The following is a 20066-nucleotide window of genomic DNA, read 5'->3' on the forward strand; positions in this document are numbered from 1 at the left end:
CACTTGACTTAACAGCCCTTCCCACACACCATCTATTTGTTGCCCACAGTGAAGCTAATCCTGGGCTGGCCCCTGGGTTTCTACCTGCTTCATCGGCTTTCTGTGACAGGTGAAAGATGAAAAAAACCCAGCTGGGTTGGGGGAGGGAAGAAAAGGGTTTCGCTCCACAGAGGGCTCCCTCCAGCCACAAGCAGGTAGAATCTCTATGTCCCACGATTACAGAGGCCTATGAGAAAGCCCATTTCACCACATGCAGCTCTCCTGGGAAGGAAAATGGGGCAGGCAGGGGCGTCGTTCTTAGTCTTGAGTCCTGTTTTTGAAAGAAAGAAGGCTGGAGTTCTCAGACAATATTCGGAGGCCTTGAGGAGGGAAAGGCTGGCTTTGGGGGATGGAGAGGGGAAGCCCTGGTATTGGTGGCTCTCTCCACAAGATGGCACCCCTACTTTTTAATCTTTGCTGCCACTTTCAGTCTGGAGGCAAAACTTGTTCAAATTGTCAGTAGGACACATACCATCTTGACTCAGGGGTCTTAATTTATGAAGCTGACGTCGTGTCCTGTCTCAGATCACGTGTTGCCATGTTTCAGACAGAGCTGTTTTTACGGGGGTTATCTCTAGTGTGAAAGTGGGCGTGCCTCTTCCTCCCCTTTTCCTTCTGGCTCTGCTTCTGCCTCTGAGGCTGAACTTGCTCCTTCAGGCATCGGGGAAGCAGTCTGGGGTAGAGCAATGCTTCTCAAACTAGCTGTGGTGCTGGGCCAAGTTTGTTAAAATTTCCAGGCCGTCGTGGGCTGACAATATCATCAAACAAAATAGAAATGAATAAATAGAAAAACGAAATTAAGAAGGCATACAAAAATATAAGCTCTGTCTTAATACATTTAGTTTCAACAGGCATGAAATTACATTTTAATAAATTGGATCAAAACAAAATAACTGTGGGCAAAAAGATTTACAAAAACTGGGTGTTCTTAAAAGTGTGTGTATAGGATATTAATATAAGAAATTGCTATTGTACTTTGTGAATTTTTGTTGTCTCACAAGCATAACTAAATAATAGCAGTTTCCTCGTATTAAGCAATCTATGTGCACATGTTGAGTTAACTGTGTGTATAATATAAAAAAAATTTGATCTGAGCACCCTAGCTTGTCCTCGTGCTTGATTTACCTGATCTAGGTTGGACTGATACAATACTTACAGGGGATAATGTATATCTCAACTGTTTTTATATTTTATGTTCATAACAATGATAATAGAAAAACTGGGGTATAATAAACAAAAATGTTTTGAAATAATTGAGAGGGGGTGCTGTTTCTGTTTCTTTCTCTCATCCCCTTCTTGTTCCACGAAAAGTTACCTTTTCCTGTTTCAGGATGCCTTTCCCTAGCGTTCTTGTGCTTTTACTTGCACGGGCCAGAACTTGTGACTCTTCTTGGTGAATTGTTCTTGAGCAGACGAATCTGGAAAGTTATGTCTCATCTCCGTGGTTGGCCCTGGCCAGTGGCGACAAGCATGGCAGTAGGAGAGCTCTAGCTCCCTTCAAGCTGGGACCACTCTGAGGTGTAATTAACCCGCCAGAGTCTCCTGCAGGACCCAGGCTACCCTCCATAGGAAAAGCCTTCTTGTCTTTCTCTGCTTATCTGTCTCTTACCAGTTCTTTTCCTGGATACATTCCCTTAATAAACCATTTCACGTGAATCTCTGTCTCAGTGACTTCCAGGGAACCCAGCCTAAGGCAGTATCAGATTTAGAGTATATTAGAAATCAGCTGGGCAGACCATAAAAACATCTTTATGTATTTCAAGTCTTTTGCTTCTAAAGATACTGAGGTCCCATTATTGGTAACATAATCCAAATGACCACTTCAGGATGTAAATCAACCTAATTTAACTTCCTTGGCTTTTGAGAAACCAGACAGGCTAGAGATATTTAATGTATCAATTTTCTTACCACATACTTGGAGACATTTGTCATAGATACACTCTGTTTTACATAAATCTGTGTTCTTTTTTTTCCTCCTTGATTTCAGTTAATCTAACCCCATTGTTTACCCATAGAGAAGATAAATGTAAAAACTACTTCCTCTCTGTAACGGTTTGAGATTGACTGAAAGAGGTGTTTTAGATTTTTTTCCCCTGGATGTTTTTAAAAGAGTTGCATCTACATTAATCTGTTTTAGATAATACCCTCCCCAAAAGCCTTTTGGAGATGGTCGCTTGTCATCTAGTTTTACTTGGAATAAAATAATATGACAAAACAACAAATTCAAACTAATTTGGAGAAATGCTGCTAAGAATTAGTGGAAACAATTAGAGAGCATTAAAAATGGAGAGCTGTTTTATTACTGTAAATTTTATTAGTGCTATCTTGTCAATTATCCTTTATTATAGATACCTGTTATGTATGAGGCATTTGCATTACCTCATTTAATTTTCACAGAAACCTTGCAAATGAGGTATTTTCCTTCCCACTTTTTAAAAAACACATGAGGCACAGAGAGATTAAACAACTTTGCCAAGATTTGAAGTTAGTAAACAATAGGACTGGTTATTTGAATCTAGAGTTTCCTACCAAGCCATGATGCCTCTACAGTTCAACACCATTAGCTAACTGAACAATAGTAAACTTCATCAGCTTTAACGAAGGGGCAACAACTATGTATAATTGACACAATCATTTGGTATGCCAACAGTGTTGTTCAAATGTTGTGACACGTTAAAGAGAAATAGCAGAAGTCTTCCTTGCCATCTTGTTTAGCAATGGCTACCATTTATTGCTTGCTTCAGGCATCTTACATCCACGTCTCATGTAATCATCATAAGAATTCCAAGGTAGATATTATTAGCCTAATTTTATAGGAGGACAGATGGAGAAGCACAGAAACTTTAGATAATGTGTCATATGGATAATAAAATGGGATTTCAACCCAGGAACCCATGAGCCCACTGCTATGCTCTTCACTGCTGATGCTTAGCTGAAACTTCCCTATGGAGAACGCAAAGGTGACTGCTAAGTCAGCTGAATCAGTGGGTGGGATACAGAAGTTTGAAGTTACGACTTCCTTAAAGTATTTTGTTCCTCATTGATGCCAAGTAGGTCTAGAAAAAGAGGAAACAGAGCCAGAGATATGACAGCAGCTTGGCTTCATGTTAAAGGGATGCTTTTGTTCTTATTCTACCGTATCAGTTTTCTCACCAGCTTTGATTCCCTTCCTACTGTTCACCTGTAAACAAAAACCACTGTTCACCTTTTCTGGACTGGGTTACTAGGAAATTCAGAGGGTTCATCATAGCCAGGTGTTTCTCTGCACCTGGTGTGTCTGATCTGCAGAGCAAAGGGATTCATAGACAAACACAATAGGACTCATGGTGGACCACGCAATTAATCATTCTGGGTTTCTGATTTGTTTCTTGAAACTTGCTATGTTCCTGTAATGGGAAAAAGACAGCTCCATTTATCACACCTCACCTCATGCTGCTCCTTGGCACCCTCCCCTGGGTCCCTCACCATCTCGAAACTTTTGAAACATCTGCCGTGGGCACCAGGGCAGGGGTTTCTTCCCTATTACACTCACCTTCTCAGCATCCTGGTTTTAAGCTCTCCTATTGTGACTGAAGACTGAAAGGCCAACATCCTGTGGCAGTGAACAATTAGCAAGTTCATTACTTACAGTGGCATTCATAGCTCTTTGCCAAAGATTATCTTTGTGTGTATGACAGATTGCCTGATGTTATAGAAAGAGCACTGGACTGGGAATCAGCTTTGCTGGATTTTTGTCTTGGCTCCACCACTGATGATGTGTTGGGGCTTGCGTGAGCTGCTTCACCTCTCTTGACTTTTGTTACCTTGTTTAATGATAAATCTAGGGCAAATTAGTGCTTATCAACTTTGGAGGTACCTTAGAATCACATGAAATGCATAAAATACTGATGCCCACGTCATAGCCCAGACCAAATAAATCAATCTCTGAGTCAGAATCTCTGGAGGAGTAAGAGATCTGGCATTGGGACTCTTATTATACCTCCCCAGGGGGGATTCTAATGTTGACTTGGGTTTGAGAACCATTGGCTTGGGTGATCTCTAAGGATTCTTTAGTCTAATTAGATAAATAGGTAGGATAGATAGATAGATAGATAGATAGATAGATAGATAGATAGATAAATTTACCTTAGGATGGGAGAATTAAGATGACCTTTTTATGAAAAAGGAAAAGACCCATTTGAGAGGGGAGTTTGATGATACAGAAGACAAAAGGTGAATTCCTGGATCTATATCCTTGAGAAGGCAAAAGATCAAGTGCTCAGGTGGTGGGATTAGCTTTAGACAGGTGAACAGAGAGTATTTTCACAGGTGGAAAACCTGCAGATTTTGGGAGGTACTGAGACACAGTGGTAGAAATCCAAAAAGATTTTCTTCTGATTGCTTAAGTTTTTCTAAATGAGGAAGAAGCAAGGTCGTCAGAATGGAGGGGAAAGGAGGTGTTGGAGGTTTTGAAAGAGGTAAGGTATGAAAAGTCATCTGTGAGAGTGGAGAGTGAATGTACTAGAGAAATGTAATGTGACTGCCAGAAATATTAAGGGTGCATTTGAGGTTGATGGTTATGAGTTTAAAATGAGACCAGTCAGTGTGCCAAGTGTGGAACAGTTTTCTGATGACTTCCAGAATCCCAACTGCTGGTTTCTACCTGCAGAACATCTGCTATGTTCTGTCTAATCTTCGGTCATTTGTTGCCTTTGTACAATTTAGAATGATTCCTCCTTTGGTCTGTTTTCTCCAGCTTTATTGAAATATGATTGACATAACATTGTGTGAGTTTAGGGTGTGCAACATGTTGATTTGATGCCTTTATGTGTTGCACCATAGCATTAGCTAGTCTCTTCATCATGTCCCATGATTCCATTTCTTTCTTGTGGTGAGAGCATTTAAGATGACTCTCTTAACAACTTTCAAGTATATAATACAGTATCATTAACTATATTCACAATGCCACGTGTTAGATCCTCAGAACTTACTCATATTCTAACTGCAAGTTTGTACTCTTTGACTTAACACCTCCCCTTTTCTCCTCCCCAATCCCCCATCCCTGGTATCAACCATTCCACACTCTGTTTCTATGAGTAAGCTTTTTTCAGATTCGACATGTAAATGATGTACAGTATTTACCTTTTACTGTCTGGCTTATCTCACTTAGCATAATGCCCTCAGGGCCCATCCATGTTGTCACAAATGGCAGGAATTTCTTCTTTCTAACGATTGAAGAATGCTCTGTTGTATATATATACACTCCATCTTTGTCTGTTCATCCATTGACAGGAACTTAGGTTGTTTCCATATCTTGGCTATTGTGAATAATGCTGCAGTAAACATGGAAGGGTACATATATTTTTTGATATCCTATTTTCATTTTCTTTTAATATACACCCAGAAGTGGAATTGCTGTATCATATGGTAGTTGTATTTTTAATTTTTTGAGGAACCTCTATACTGGCTGCACCAATTTACATTCCCACCAACAGTGCACAAGAATTCCCTTTTCTCTACATCCTAGTCAACATTCGTTATCTCTTATCTTTTTAAAAAAATGCTATAAACTTTACTTAACAAAAACAACAGGTAAAGTTAAACAGGCACTTATATTAAGAGAAAAACTGACTAGAAGAAATGTTATCTTACAGTAACCATGCAGTAAACACTGTACAGTAACCTACTTGCAGCTGCATTTAACTGAGCTCTGTTGCTGTGAATACAGCTCACACACAGGTGTGAATGAACAATTTGTACATTTTTAAGCATTCACTGAGTACTACCTTATATACACATATATATACGTTAAATTTGAAAGATTTAACTAACGTTCCCCAGATAGACTTCATTTTGGTGATCTTTTGGAAGAAGTTATCTAAAGAGAAGAACATATGGTTCTGATTCATGAATCATGTGATAAACCCAGCCTAAACTCTGTTGGATACCAAGTCTCCTCCACCCCTCTTCGGACATCAGATAGGTTTTGGGTACATGTTTGGAAAGTTCTTTGGGTAACAGGACATGCCAGTACTCTTAGTGCTCATTGAAGTACTTGTCCAAGTAGTAGATCCGCTTATGTGCCACTCTGCAGGCTGGCAGTGGGGCAGCGAGGGACCAGAGGTCAGAAGGAAAAAAGCGGGTGCAGGAGTCCGCACATCCACATCTGTCCAAGGCAACACGTGACTTGACTGCGACCCTATCTCTTATCTTTTTTATGATAACCATTCTGATAGGTGTGAGGTCTTACCTCACTGTGGTTTTGATTTGCAATTCTCTGATGATTAGTGATGTTGAACATCTTTTTGTGTACTTGTGGGCCTTTTGGATGTCTTTGGAAAAATTTGGAAAAAATTCTGTTCAGTTCTTCTGCCTGTTTTTTAACTGAATTGTTTGGTTTCTTTTGTTATTGAGTTGTATGAGTTCTTTATATATATTTTGGATATCAACCCTTTGTCAGATAGGTGGTTTGCAAACATTTCTCCCATTTTGGAGGTTCCTTTTTATTTTGCGGATTAGGCTTTGCTGTGCAGAAGGCTTCAGTTTGTTGTAGTACCATGTATTGATTTTTACTTTTTTTCCTTGTACCTCTCATGGTGTATTCAAGAAATAATTGCCAAGACCAATGTCAAGGAGTTTTCTTCTAGGAGTTTTACTGTTTCAGGTCTATGTTTAAGTCTTTCATCCATTTTAAGTTAATTTTTGTGGGTAGTGTAAGAGAGAGGTCTGGTTTCATTTTTCTGCATGTGGTTATCTAGTTTTCCCAACACCATTTATTGAAGAGACTGTCCTTCCCCATTTCATATTCTTGGCTCTCTTATCAAATATTAGTTGACTGGTCCCTCCTTTTGAATAATGCCTCATCTTCCTGGAGCTGGCTTCTGCAGCTGGCTCAGATCTCCTAATATGTCTTTGTCCTTAGGGACTGGGCATTGGCCTGGCTTCTGGCTTACTGAGTTTCTGAGGACTCGCTGTTCTTCCCTCTAGAGACAGTCAGAACTGACTTTTAGAAGGTGGTGTGCTCTTGTGCCGTACAAATGCAGGAGTGATAAAGGGATGGTAGTGAGTTAGAAGCTTGTACACGAGAAGCTGCCTAGGAATCTCTTTTCCTGATGGAAATAAAATGTAATAGGACAACACCATGGTTTTTTTTTTTTTACCCCCTATTCCTTAGACATGCAAATGACATGATGTATGTGGGATAGTAAAGTCATCCATCCAAGATTAGAAAATATTCAGTTAGGGCAGGTGGCTTTTGATCACCTGAAAGTCATCTAAAGTGGAAAGTGGTCACCTAGGTCACCTAAAGGAGTAAACTTTCAGACCAAGCTGAAGCAAGTGGCAACTTTCAGGAAAACCCAGGCTCCATGGTAGCATTTTCCTGAGATGGTGGAGACTGGATAAATGAAAATTTTACCCTATTCATTTTAACCTGCATTCAAAGGAATTAGGAGACTGAGAGGCAGCAGGCTATCAAGTGGGAGTACTCAGAGAGAATAAAATAGACTTTGTGCATTTCTTGTCGAATAGATTCTGTATCACATCATGTCTTTAGATTTTGGCGTTGAAAAGTAGAAGCAGCCCCACCAGTAGTTTGGCAGATTTATCAAGCTGAGCTGTGTCGCTTGTGTTATGCTGTTTCCAAGAAGACAGTAGAGCTTGTGAAATTTAACAGTGTCTGTCACCACATGACATATTGGCTAAAACAAAAGCAGATTGAGGAAATGACTCACAATAGTTAATTGTTTCAGTAGTCAGTCTTCCCCATCTGCGCAGTATGTTGAATTTGATGACATCTGATGGGAACTTTGGGGAAAATTAAAGCATCAAATTGTTTTCAAGAAGCAAACCCTCCCTTTGCTTTTTTAGAAGCTACATGCCAGTATCTGAAATCTCCATTTTATCCTTTATAGTTTAGGTAAAACTAAAGACTATCTTGACTTAGGGAACACGAAAGGAAAAGCCTGGGCAGTTGTAATAAAGAAAAAAAATTTCAGTAAATAATAACTCAAAACCTATTTCTTCACCTAAAGAATGGATTAGATATTTTGGCCTTGATAAACTCAAAAGCAAAGGGAAAATTTGTTCAATATTTTACAAAGAACCAAATTCAGGATGATAGATGCAGAAAACATTCATCTCTGTTATCACAGGAATACACTGCACATCTGGCTTCAGAATCTATGATGCTGTTCAATAAAATTTATCATTTTTGATGGGAAACCATTAATTTACAATAGTTACATTGAATGTATTGCTCTGCGGTTTAAGCTCCCCACTGATAGACCTTCTTACTGCACTGAATTCCTTGTAGACTCCACTTAGAAGTGCAGCTCATGACTACTAACCTACTGACTTACTAGCCTTGAGAATAGCTTTGGATTCTGGAGATGGAGATGTCAAATAAGGACAGGAAGTTTTCTTTTTGGAGATCTGCCAAGCTTAACTCCATGAAAGTTGATTCTTTCGGAAGATATTTCTAGCATTTGTTTCTTGTTGGACATCTACAAATGAGTCTACATTTCAGCTGCACTGGAAACCAATATTTATAGAGTAGGAAGGATTACGGCTGTCTATCTGCTACAAATAGATTTCCTTGCTGCTACTGAAGATATCAGTGCCACATTTTTGTAGTTGTGGAGAACTGTGATGTTTTTGGAATGAATTGGGTACAAGAAATGAAGTCCTGTTTGATAAAGAACAAAATAAATCTAAGAGGAATCCTTAAGACGTTTAAGAGCTATGATGGGGAAGAAACACACGTCTCTACAACTCAATAGGGCAAAACCCAAACTGGTAGCCCAAATCATAAGCAGGTGATAGCTCACAGTAACAAAGGACATTTCAATAGAACATTCTAAGGGAATAGCGGCCCCGGGAAGAGATAATCTCTTCATTCCTTTAACTGGGAATTTGACCGAGTGTTAACATCTAGGAAAATCTGTCCATAGTCTGAGGTAGCCTTTCATAGTCTAAGAATATGCAGTCAGCTCAAGGAAGATTACCACAGAATTAGAAGTGTATTAAATTTTCTCCCCCCACCTTTCCTTCCTTTCCTGTCCTCTTCTCTTTTCTTTCTTTCTTTCCTGCCTTATTCCTTCCTTCCTTCCTTCTTTCTTTTAATTTGACCTCTAAAAGAAGATAGGTGGAGGGTAGGACGGGGTGAGGATAATATCCAACATCCTTATTGAATGCCTTGCCTCACTGGGTAACATTGGTTTTCCCTGAGCTGAGAACTCAAGGATCTAAAGTAGAATGATACACAGCACTTATATGAGACAGAATCTGCACACCCCTTGCTTTCTTTGGAGAGATCTCTGAATATATTGGTTCCACCTCAACCTAAGAGGGCCAGGGTTCAGGGGACAAACTTGCAAACCCAGCAGTATCCCATCTTTGGAAACACCAGTGACTTAGTTGCCATCCCTCAGCCTAATATGAAGAGCAGATTGCTTGTTTTCTTCTGCTACAAAAGACACCTTTTAGTTTTTGTGGTCTCCATCTAAAACTGCCACAAAGTAGAAACCATGAATCAGAAAGAACATTAGTGAAATAATTTTGCTTATGTAGACAGATGAGAGCTGAACTTTTTTTCTTGCTGTATCTATGAATTCCAGTTCATATTTCTTCATGTGGAAGTGGCTTTCCCCCTTGGATTTATGTTAAGCTGAGCAAGCAATTCTGGTGAAATTAAATCCACATATAAACAATAGATTTGGACAGCTCAATTTTGGTCCTGAACTCCATTAGAATTTTCTCCCCTCCTCTCCTTTATTACAATTTCTGATTCTTTACTTCTTATAAACCCACTTTTATATTGAATATCACATTGTGCAAGGGCATGCCAAATTGGTATTGGTGTATGTTGATTGCCTCACTTGGAATTCAAGTTTGAAATGTTTGCACTTGACCAAAATTTTGAGAAAGAAGAAAAAGAAGAGGGTATTTAAAACCCAGAAACCATGATTTTGTTTCTTTGCCATTTCTTGTAGTTTGTTTCGCAAAGGGTGAACAAGATCTTGAGTTTTAACCAGCAATTAGAACAGATTTATTGTCTACGTGAAATGGATAAGTGAGATGAAGTTGGGAGACTCAAAACAGTACATTCCAAGGAATTTCCAAAGAGTTAAAGGAAGCATGAGTGAGTTAACTTGTGAAGTCTATAGTCAGAAGAAATAATGATATTTAATTAAAAACTTAATGAGGGCAAAAGAAGGGTTAAGAGGGCACATTTAGGGGATGCCAGGAAGTATAAAGGTGTCTTTACAGGTGTAATCTCATTGAATCCTCGGAGCAGCACTATGGGATACTTATTGGGACCCCCATTCTGTAGATGAGAACACTGAGGTTCAGAAGGCCTATTCACTTTGCTATACAACTGTGATCTGAATCCAGACCTTTCAGGTTCTCGAACCATTTGTACTACTTCATCATCTGTGGAAAAAACAAAGGCCCTTGTCTGGGATCTGTGTGTATTCTCTTCTCAAGGAACTTTCAAGCGATGCTGAGCAAAAGGCACTATTACCAACAAGTGAAAACAAACACTGGCAAGTGGATTCTGAGGAAGGAGGCAGGTTCCTCTGCAGAATCAGAAAAAATATTGAACCTAGGGAGAACTTGTCACTGGGCAAGGAATATAAGGTAACTTGGAGATTCTGATAAAACTTTAGGGCCCAAAGATGGTGTAAAAATTTGAGGTCATGTGTAACATGGTTAATTTCCTCAGGGGCAAAAAATAGTATCAGTTGGGGGATATTAGGTCATAAGGCTGGGAGGAAAAACTAGCCAGAGATGTTTAGGAAATGGGAGCTGCAATTGTAAAGATGCAGAAGTGAACTGGGATATATCTTTTTGAATTATGGTTCTCTGGATATATGCCCAGGAGTGGGATTGCTGGATCATATGGTAAGTCTATTTTCAGTCTTTTGAGGAATCTCTATGCTGTTTTCCATAATGGCTGCACCAAACTAGATTCTCACCAACAGTGTAGGAGGGTTCTGTTCATAGCAGCACTATTTACAGTAGCCAAGACGTGGAAACAACCTACATGTCCATTGACAGATGACTGGATAAAGAAGCTGTGGTATATTTATACAGTGGAGTACTACTCAGCCATAAAAAATAATAAAATAATGCCACTTGCAGCAACATGGATGGAACTGGAGATTGTCATTCTAAGTGAAATAAGCCAGAAAGAGAAAGAAAAATACCATATGATACCACTTGTATGTGGGATCTAAAAAAAAAAAGACAAATTAACTTATTTACAAAACAGAAACAGACTCAGCAGACATAGAAAACAAACTTACGGTTACTAGGGGGGAAGGGGGTGGGAAGGGATAAATTGAGAGTTTGAGATTTGCAGGTACTAACTACTATATATAAAATAGATGAACAAGTTTATACTGTATAGCACAGGGAACTATATTCAATATCTTTAGTAATTTATGAAAAAATATGAAAATGAATATATGTATGTATATGTATAACTGAAGCATTATAAAAATATATATAGACAAGAAATAATAGATTTCAGAGACTGCAAAAGGAAAAAATAAAGAGTGAACTGGGCAGAGAAGGGCCTGGTATCAGGGATTTGGGAGAAGACATAAGTGCTTTTGGAAAAGGTTAGGATACATTTATAATTTCTCAAGTGCTGTTAATCATATCATGCCTTTAATTTGTATAACTTAGTATTTATTGCATCCATACAAAACTTCTATTTTAGAGTATAAGTGAAACACGGGGGGAAATATGAATTTTCCTTGGTGAAAATCAGAATATAATTACAGAGTTCATAGCTGTCTAGCAAGAACTTTGGAGAACTCATATTCCAAATAACCCTTATTTCTATTGGCAACACATTGTTGTTGTTACTTCATTTTATTTTTAGAAATCATAAACTTCATTGTCTCGATATGACATGATTTCCTGCCTGTATCCTGAATGAATTAGCTATTTTAAAAGAAAGGCAGTGGCAAAGCAGGCCTAGCTCCATGGAGGACTGCTGGTGAAAGTCAGGGAACGCTCATAGGAGTGTGGGCTGTGCTTGTTCTGTGTTCAGGGGAAGGGCTGGCCCACGAGAAACAAAAAAGCACATTTAAAATAATGTCTTTATTGAGGGGAGGGTATAGCTCAGTGGTAGAGTGCCTGCCTAGCATGCATGAGGCCCTGGGTTCAATCCCCACTACGTCCAATAAAAAAATAAATAAGCCTAATTACCTCCCCCAACCCCAAATAAACAAACAAAAAATGTCTTTAAAACAGGGAACTTTTCCTTGGTGTATCTTTTATCGTTCATTTCCTTTTCTTGCCCCATAAATACAAGACAAAAAAAAAGTATGGCTTTTATGTTTTAATTTCCCAGCAGTACTGTGTATTAGAGATGGTAATTAAAGAAAATTATAGGCTAAACTTTAAAAAATTTGCAGTAAGTGCCTTATCCATATTTTATGAAAGAATCTCACTCTACCTAAATATGAATGTGTGAGTCTATGTGTGTGTGTTTGAGGGGGAGGCACACGGGCTTGCTATCCCTCTTGAAGTTGTCCTCAACCAACCTTGTAGGGTGATGTCTAAATATTGGGGCTCTCTGTCAAAGGGATTCTATTTCCCTAGTCCTATATCACAACTTTAAATGTAATATTTACATTCTAAGATGCCTTAGCTACCCAATCCATCTATATTTCAAGAAAGAAATAATCTAGACAATATGTTCTATTAATGAAATTCAGTTTTGTCAAGTTACTTTTAAAAGTCTTAACAACATGATTAGAAAGAAATGTAAACAATATTTTCTAACCTGGCTCATGTGACTATGTTATATAGTAAAATTGGGGTTTCATCCAATTTTTCTCTTTTATAATTGAGCCTAGCAACAAAAAATACTGAATTCGGCTAGTTGACCTAGGGAAATGAAATTCTTATCCTCATTTAGCAGTGAATACATTTTTTTAAAGACTAGAGACTGTTCTGCCTAGAAAAGTTAAATGGAAAACACAGGATAAATTAATAGTCATTGGCCAAACTTTTCCCAGACTAATTCGAATCTTGGAGTCTTAGGTTGAAACAACTTAGAGACCTCATGATGACTGTTCCATAAAATAAAATGGAATGTCATTTGTTGAAAGCTATTAAAAAGAATGAAAGGATTTGTGGCACAAGAGAAATGAGAGTAGAGGCAGGTGGGGGAAAAGTGAGTCATAAAACATATAACTGTAATTACATAGCTGTACTTTCTAGTAGACACTCAAATAATTAATTTAGAAATATATTGATCAATTTAATGTGGAAAAAAAATTGAGGCACCTGATGGCAATGGGAGTGATAGAGAAAGATGTAGGACACAGTATCTCTTCTCAGGGCACTTGTAGTCTAGGGCATGTCTTTGTGTGTATGTGAGTGAGTGGAGAGGGGAATGATTAATACAAATCTAAAAACAGCAGTATTTCAAGTCAGTAAGGTCATTGCTACTAGAGGTCATATCACCTATCTCAGTAAGGGAAATGCCAGAGTCAGAATTGAGAAAAAGAGCCAAGGACTGGGAGAGGAGGCACAGGGTCAGAGGACAAAGTCAGGAGTGTCAAGGTTACTGACAGTTCTGGTGAATGAAGTGCATCCTACCCAGAGGGCTCTCGTGGGCTGAATGTCTGCATGCTGACTTGTCTTGGGCAGTGTCCTCTATGTGTGCTGTTATCACCCAGGGATGCTGTTCATCAGAATAAATTTGAAATGGTGATACACAACATGCACATACCTCACTAATGACAGATGATGTGGAAGTAACTAAATGCATATGAATGGGAAAAATATTTTTAAACTCAAGTTATCAAGTCAAAATTATGGTATTATCACGGCTGCTGATAGAACACTGAATCACAAATTAGAAAACTCCAGTTTTCATCTGACAACCACCCTTTACTAGTGAAAGTATCTGGACAAATAACTTAATCTCTCTGAACTTAGTTTCTTCATTTGTGAAATTCTGTCTTCTAGAGTTCTTATGAAGATCACAGAAGATCCTTCATGTGAAAGACTTTGGTGAATCATGACTTGCTATACAAATGTAAGTCGTGAAAGAGATGACTGTGCCCACTGGAGTGTTTTAGAGAGAGTATTTCTATTCCTGTGTGTAAGCTGTATTGCAGAGGAGAGAGGCACATGGTGGTATGTAGATATGTTAAATAAGAAACAGCAAGACTTGGCCAACATATGATCTTGCTATCAAGACCCTAGGCAAAAATAGTTCTTGGAAAGGAAGCTCCATCCAACCACACAGCATTTCCCTACTCTCATCTCCTACAGACAAAAGTGGCTTCCATGAGCCAAAGACTTTGGGGGATTTATTACAAGTGGTGTTAATGAGATATGTTTAAATGATAGGATTGGCTACAGTTTTCTACATGTGATGTGATATATTTTATATATTTACATATATATAATATATTTTATATATAAAATATATTTTTGTATGTAGAATATATATATATATATATATATTCCCTTTTAGATAATTGTTGAGGATATGCCAGATTGCAAAAGTCAAGTTAATTTAGGTCAATATGAAGAGAATTTATTTCCAGGGTATTACCTTTTAATCCCTAATTAAACTGAAGTAAGAAAATGAGTAGATCCAGTCACTAACTTTTGGCAAAGGTTAACTCGGTGAGATAAAGGAAAGAAAAATGATTGCATCCAAATACCTATTTTTGTGGTCATTCGTTGCCTAGACATGGAAGAGTATAGGTTTTATTGAGAGAAGCTCTGAGGCTTAAAGAAAAGCTCCAAAATCTGAGTTCTCAGGTACTTTATGATAAGAGATGGAAAGACAGGGTTCAGGCAAGAAAAAATATCCCTCAAGGTACTGAAGGAATAAATATTCCATGGCATATTTGCCGTCACCATAGATTTCTTCCCTCCAAGTGTTTCATGGCTGTTTCCCTTTATTTTGGTAATTTTTGACCTGATTACAAAATATTTCAAAGATAATTGGAAAATATAGAAACGTAGAAAGAAGAAAATAAAAATCATCTTTGATCCTTCCGCCTAGAGATAACAATAATTATCTCTTCCAAGGTTATTTTTCTTTGGGTAGGTGTATGTATGTGTGTGATGTATGTGTGCCTGTATGTGTATATGGATGTTACAGAATTGAGAACAAAATTATATATAGTCCTGTTATCTTTTTTCACTTATTGAAATGTATCTCAAAGATTTCCCTATGCTATTAGAATATCTTGACAACATTTTAAATGTCTGTATAATATTCCATTATGTGGATATGTGGCAGTTTATTTAAATACTCCCTTATTGTTTTGCATTCAGAATGTCCTTGTACTTTTGCTATTTAAATTTTTTTTTTTTTTACAAACTAAAGGGATGTTTCAGTAGATATCTTTGTAGCTGTATTCTTATATACACTTCTGATTATTTCCTTGGTATGAATTTCTAGAGTTGTTGGATCAAAGGAAAGGCATGCATTAAATTTGTCTGATCTGTGTTAAGCTAGGGACTAGTTAAGAAATCATCTTCTTAATCTGCAGTGAGCATGTTCAGTGTCCTGGGGGCGGGGATGGAGGCTGGGAGTTCCACAGAAGGCAGATTCCAGTGGGACCTGAGTGGCAGTTACTGGCTCAGAATGTGGAAGCACCACCCTCCAACTGTAACAGACCAGGCTGCCTGGCTTTGCTTGGGCAGCTTCAGAGGACAGTTGGGTACTTGTAATCTTGGAGGCATGGTCAAGAGAAACACGGGCTACCTTAGGCTAAGATCATTTTAACTTTAAAAGTCAAGTAGGCCAAAAAAAGAAAAAAAAGATGCCTGGGAGAGTGTGTTTCTTATTAGTGGTGCACACTGCTTGCCTAGGTCTGGCAAACCTGCTTGATTGTTCAACTCGCCACAGAACTTTCTACAGATAAAAGCGAGAGGGACAGGGTAGAAAGAGGAAGAGACTCAATGGGGTTGTGAAAGAAGAAGCTGTTGGACTTTGAGATAGGCATTATTGTCTGGGAGGCACATACCTGTACAGTCTCTGTGGAGGGTGATCTCTCCCACTTCCCAAACCAGCTCTTTTTTTTTCCCGGTTACCCTCTTTCTGTCAGTGCCTGTCCCTGGATCCTTGGCTAGAAACTTTGAGTCAAGATTCTTCATCAATTGCCTCTGTCCTCATAAGTTTCAAGTGAACCAAGGCCTATCATTTTATTCCACTTGGAATAGCTCTCAAATCTTCCTCCGTCTCCGTTCCTGCTGCTGTCACTCTTTTCCAGGCTTTGGCACATGTCTCCAATTCTGGAATTGCTTCTGACTCCAGTTTCTTCCCCTCCAACTGCTCCCCTACTATTTCCAGTTGACTCCCCCCCTCCCAAGCGTCTAAAGCTATGGCAAATAATTTACCTGCATAATGAGAGATTTTGCAAGATTGGGGTTTTATCTTACTCATCTTTGTAGCTCCAGTGTTTAGGAAAGGTACTGTCACCAAAACCAATAGTAGCCTGGCAACAACTCCATGAAGTTTTTTGAGTGGAAAACTGAGGCTCTGGGAGGGAAAGGAATCTGCTGAGGGCTGCATAGCTAGTAAGTGTCAGAGTGGGGATTCGGTCCTGACCAGGTTTCTTTTGCCCTAAAGCATGTGAACTCAGCTGCACTGTGCTACCTCTGTTGTCAGGATTCTGAGGCCTTCTTAGTCAAGCTGTCTCGCTGTACTTCTGGAGCTTTTCTGCACTGAATGCCGGGTCATGGGCAGCCCCTGCTGCAAGAAATGTATTTGAGTATGTTTGGGGGTGGAGGCCAGAGGGGAAGAGCTGGTTGATGAAAACCAAGAGAATTTGGGGGTGGGAGGGAAGGTAGATCTGAAGCTAGGCCTTGGAAGTTGAATAGGATTTGGTCAACAGAAGACCCCAGGGTGCAGGCCATTCTGTATCTTGGAAGCCAACAACAAAGGCACTGGGGTAGAAATGAACCAATAGTGCTGTGAAATGTGAAGAAATTGGCAATATTTCATGCAGTTTTTCTTGTTGGAAACAACCTTCCCTTAAAGTACTGGTTTTATGAGTGTCCTGGAATGAAACCCCATGATTTCATGGATTGAGTGGAAACGTATTGCAGAGAACAGCCCTCTTTCTGAATGGGGAGAGCCGATAGAAAAAGCTCACCGGGCTGTGGCATTCCTTCACTTCAGACTCTGAATTGAACCTGGGGCATGAGAGAATTCCACTGTCAAGTCTTCGAGCACAGGAACCAGATTTGTATCTTAACATGACTTCAGTTTTTAGGATAACTTTAACCTTCAGAAGCATTTTCATCAAGTTTAGGAAACCAGAAACATCAAATACATTGGGAGGATTTTGAATGTATTTACAAAGAGAACCTTCCTTTTTTTTCTTAACTGGCTAATAAACTCCTTTGTGACCAAAAGCATGTTTTGGCCAAAAAGGGACCTGGTTGATGACAAACAGTAAAACAAGAGACTTAGAACCATTACCTGAAAATAATGATAAACCGTTAAGTCAATGTCATAAAATTAAACAGGATAATCTAGAAAGCATTTATATTAGTAAAAACAAAGCAAATCAAAAAAAATTGCAAAGAACAGAAAATTACATTTTAGTAAATAAAAAAAATTATGAAACATCTTATTTTGGTTTAATATTTGCCTTTTGAAACTTTGGAATAAAGAACCAAGGAAACACTAACAAATATATTGCCTTTTAAGTTACACTACACATATATGTACACAGAACATAAGTAGTTTTAGTGAGTTGGGACAGTATTTTGAATTTCTGCTTTTGTGAACGTCTGTGGGGATCAGGGCGAATGTGGCTGGTTTCCACCCCCTGCCCCCTACCTGACCGAAATGCTCCCTTTTGTGGCATCCTTGCTTGGGGATTCCAGCTAGAGGCTGTGCAGTTTACTCCAGGTATTTAGTCTGTCCTTCTCTGAGTTTCCAACAGCCAATTTGGGAGCAGAATATATGTGAGGTGTATTTTGTATCCCTAAACCTCAGTCTCCCTCTGGGAGGACCCAGCTGATCACACAAGCCACTAATTTGCCCAGGGATGGCAGTTTTCCAACTCAGATATTGACAGTGGAGGCAGGTGAGAAGGGCCCTCTCCTAAGGGGCCTTAACGCAGTTGATTTAGAACTTTTAGGATGAAGGAGTTTCCACATGGGGAGAGAAGCCAACTGCCAAGATCTTGGTGTAGCCTCCACCTGGCTTTGCCTTTTTTAAAAGCTTATCATATTTGAGCCGTTCTTGCCTCTCAATCATCCTCTTTGAAGCCATCCTTCTCAGGATGATGATCATGTAGGCTACTCTCTTGACCCAGTCCTGGCAGGTCTTTTGTGGGTCTTGATGTAGCAACTTTTTTCCCCAGTGGACCCTTGACAGCCTGTGCCCAGCTTCCGCCTGGGGGACCAGGGAAGACATGCCTTATCCTGACAGTACATGAGCTGCCCCAGTGATGACAGAGACTAGGTGATGCTGGCCTTAGCTTTGGGTTAGTTGCCACTTCCTTAACCTCTCAAAGGTATTATTCCAAGGGAGAAACTGAGGTCAGGGTCCATTCCTCCTCTGTAAAGCATCCTCAGGCTGAAACAGTCCCATCTCTCCAGCAGCGGGAACTGGTACTGGGGGGCTGGTATTATGAAGGCCACATCAGAGACATGGCAGGAAAAGAGAAGTCACCCTCCCACCCCACCCATGAGGCCGTCAACACCTTGAGAATAGGGTTTAAGTCTTGTTCAGGACTGAATGACCAGCCAGCACCAGCATAGTAGCTGGTACACAGCAGGCCTTCAATAAATACTTGTTGCATATAAAGATTAAAGAGGTGTATGGGGGCGAGTGGGAGGGATTCTGCGTATTATTCCTGTGCTCTGGGCATTTTCAGTGGACAGGGCTGTTAATTATGCAGTCATTATTTTAGTACCCCCTTTATTGCGCCCTCCACCTTGAGGATTAAGCCCAGAAGTACTCTTTGTTGGAGTTCAATATTAATAAATAGCTCAGCCTCAGGTCAGCTACTGCTCACAGCTGGTGGCTTATAGTGCTCCTCCCATCACCCAGGCCTTGTACCCACAGGTCATAACAGGTCACTGTCTTTTTCCCTTATCCTCGTGCATCCCTCATGTTCCACATCACCATAACATCTGCGAGAATCTTCTCACACTCTGGGATATGGGAGTCCTGACCCTGGGCCTCAGTCCTCCCAGCTGAGTGTCCACCTTTTGCTGCCAGGTGATACTGCTGCCACATACTTGCCCAGGTTGCCAGTCTCCCATGATGCAGTGCTCTGCCCCCTCACCTACAAGGACTGCTGGGCCTCTCCTGTGGTTATATCTCTGCCTCTCGGCTGATGTTGGGGGAGTTCCTGATTTGTGTTTTCTTCCCATAGCTGATCTGGCCCCCAACACCCTGGCCTCTGATCAGGCCCTCCCTGCTGCTGTGGACTGAGTCTTATTTCTGAGACAGAGCTTATTTCCTGTTGGCCCTCTGCATTCCTTTTAGAGTCTCTACCAGATCCTTACTCATAAGCCTCTCTGTCCTTTTTTCAAGCTGACTTCACTCTTGACTCTGGGTCATGAAGAAATATTGTTTTCTCAAAGACTGATTCTAAATTGGGGCAGGAATTTTAGTATTTGGAAGAAGTTGAAGGTTGTATATGGGACTATATGCCTCTTTGTGGCAGTCACATGTCCTTGGGTAGGGGCCCATGTTGTGTATACTTTGTGCATGTGTGTGCGTGCACGCGAGAGAGAAAGTCTAGTCTCCCTTTTTAGTGCTTTCTGAAAAGTATGTCACTAAATAGAACAAGGAGAAGGAAATGGGGTGGATAGGCATATCCTGCAGTTATGTGAAGAAACACTCATATATCATGTTATTTAGATGGTCCATCTTTCCCATGTGATATTTTTCTGGCCTTCATTCTTGGTCTCCTAGTGAACTCAAGGTCAGAATAAAAATGATGGCCATCATGACTGGTAAAACTTGTTAGCAGTAGAAAAATAGGAATGTTCAAAGTTAATGTAATATGGTGTCTGATGAACAGACC

Source organism: Camelus ferus, chromosome 4, assembly GCF_009834535.1.
Source record: "Camelus ferus isolate YT-003-E chromosome 4, BCGSAC_Cfer_1.0, whole genome shotgun sequence".
Taxonomy (NCBI): Eukaryota; Metazoa; Chordata; class Mammalia; order Artiodactyla; family Camelidae; genus Camelus; species Camelus ferus.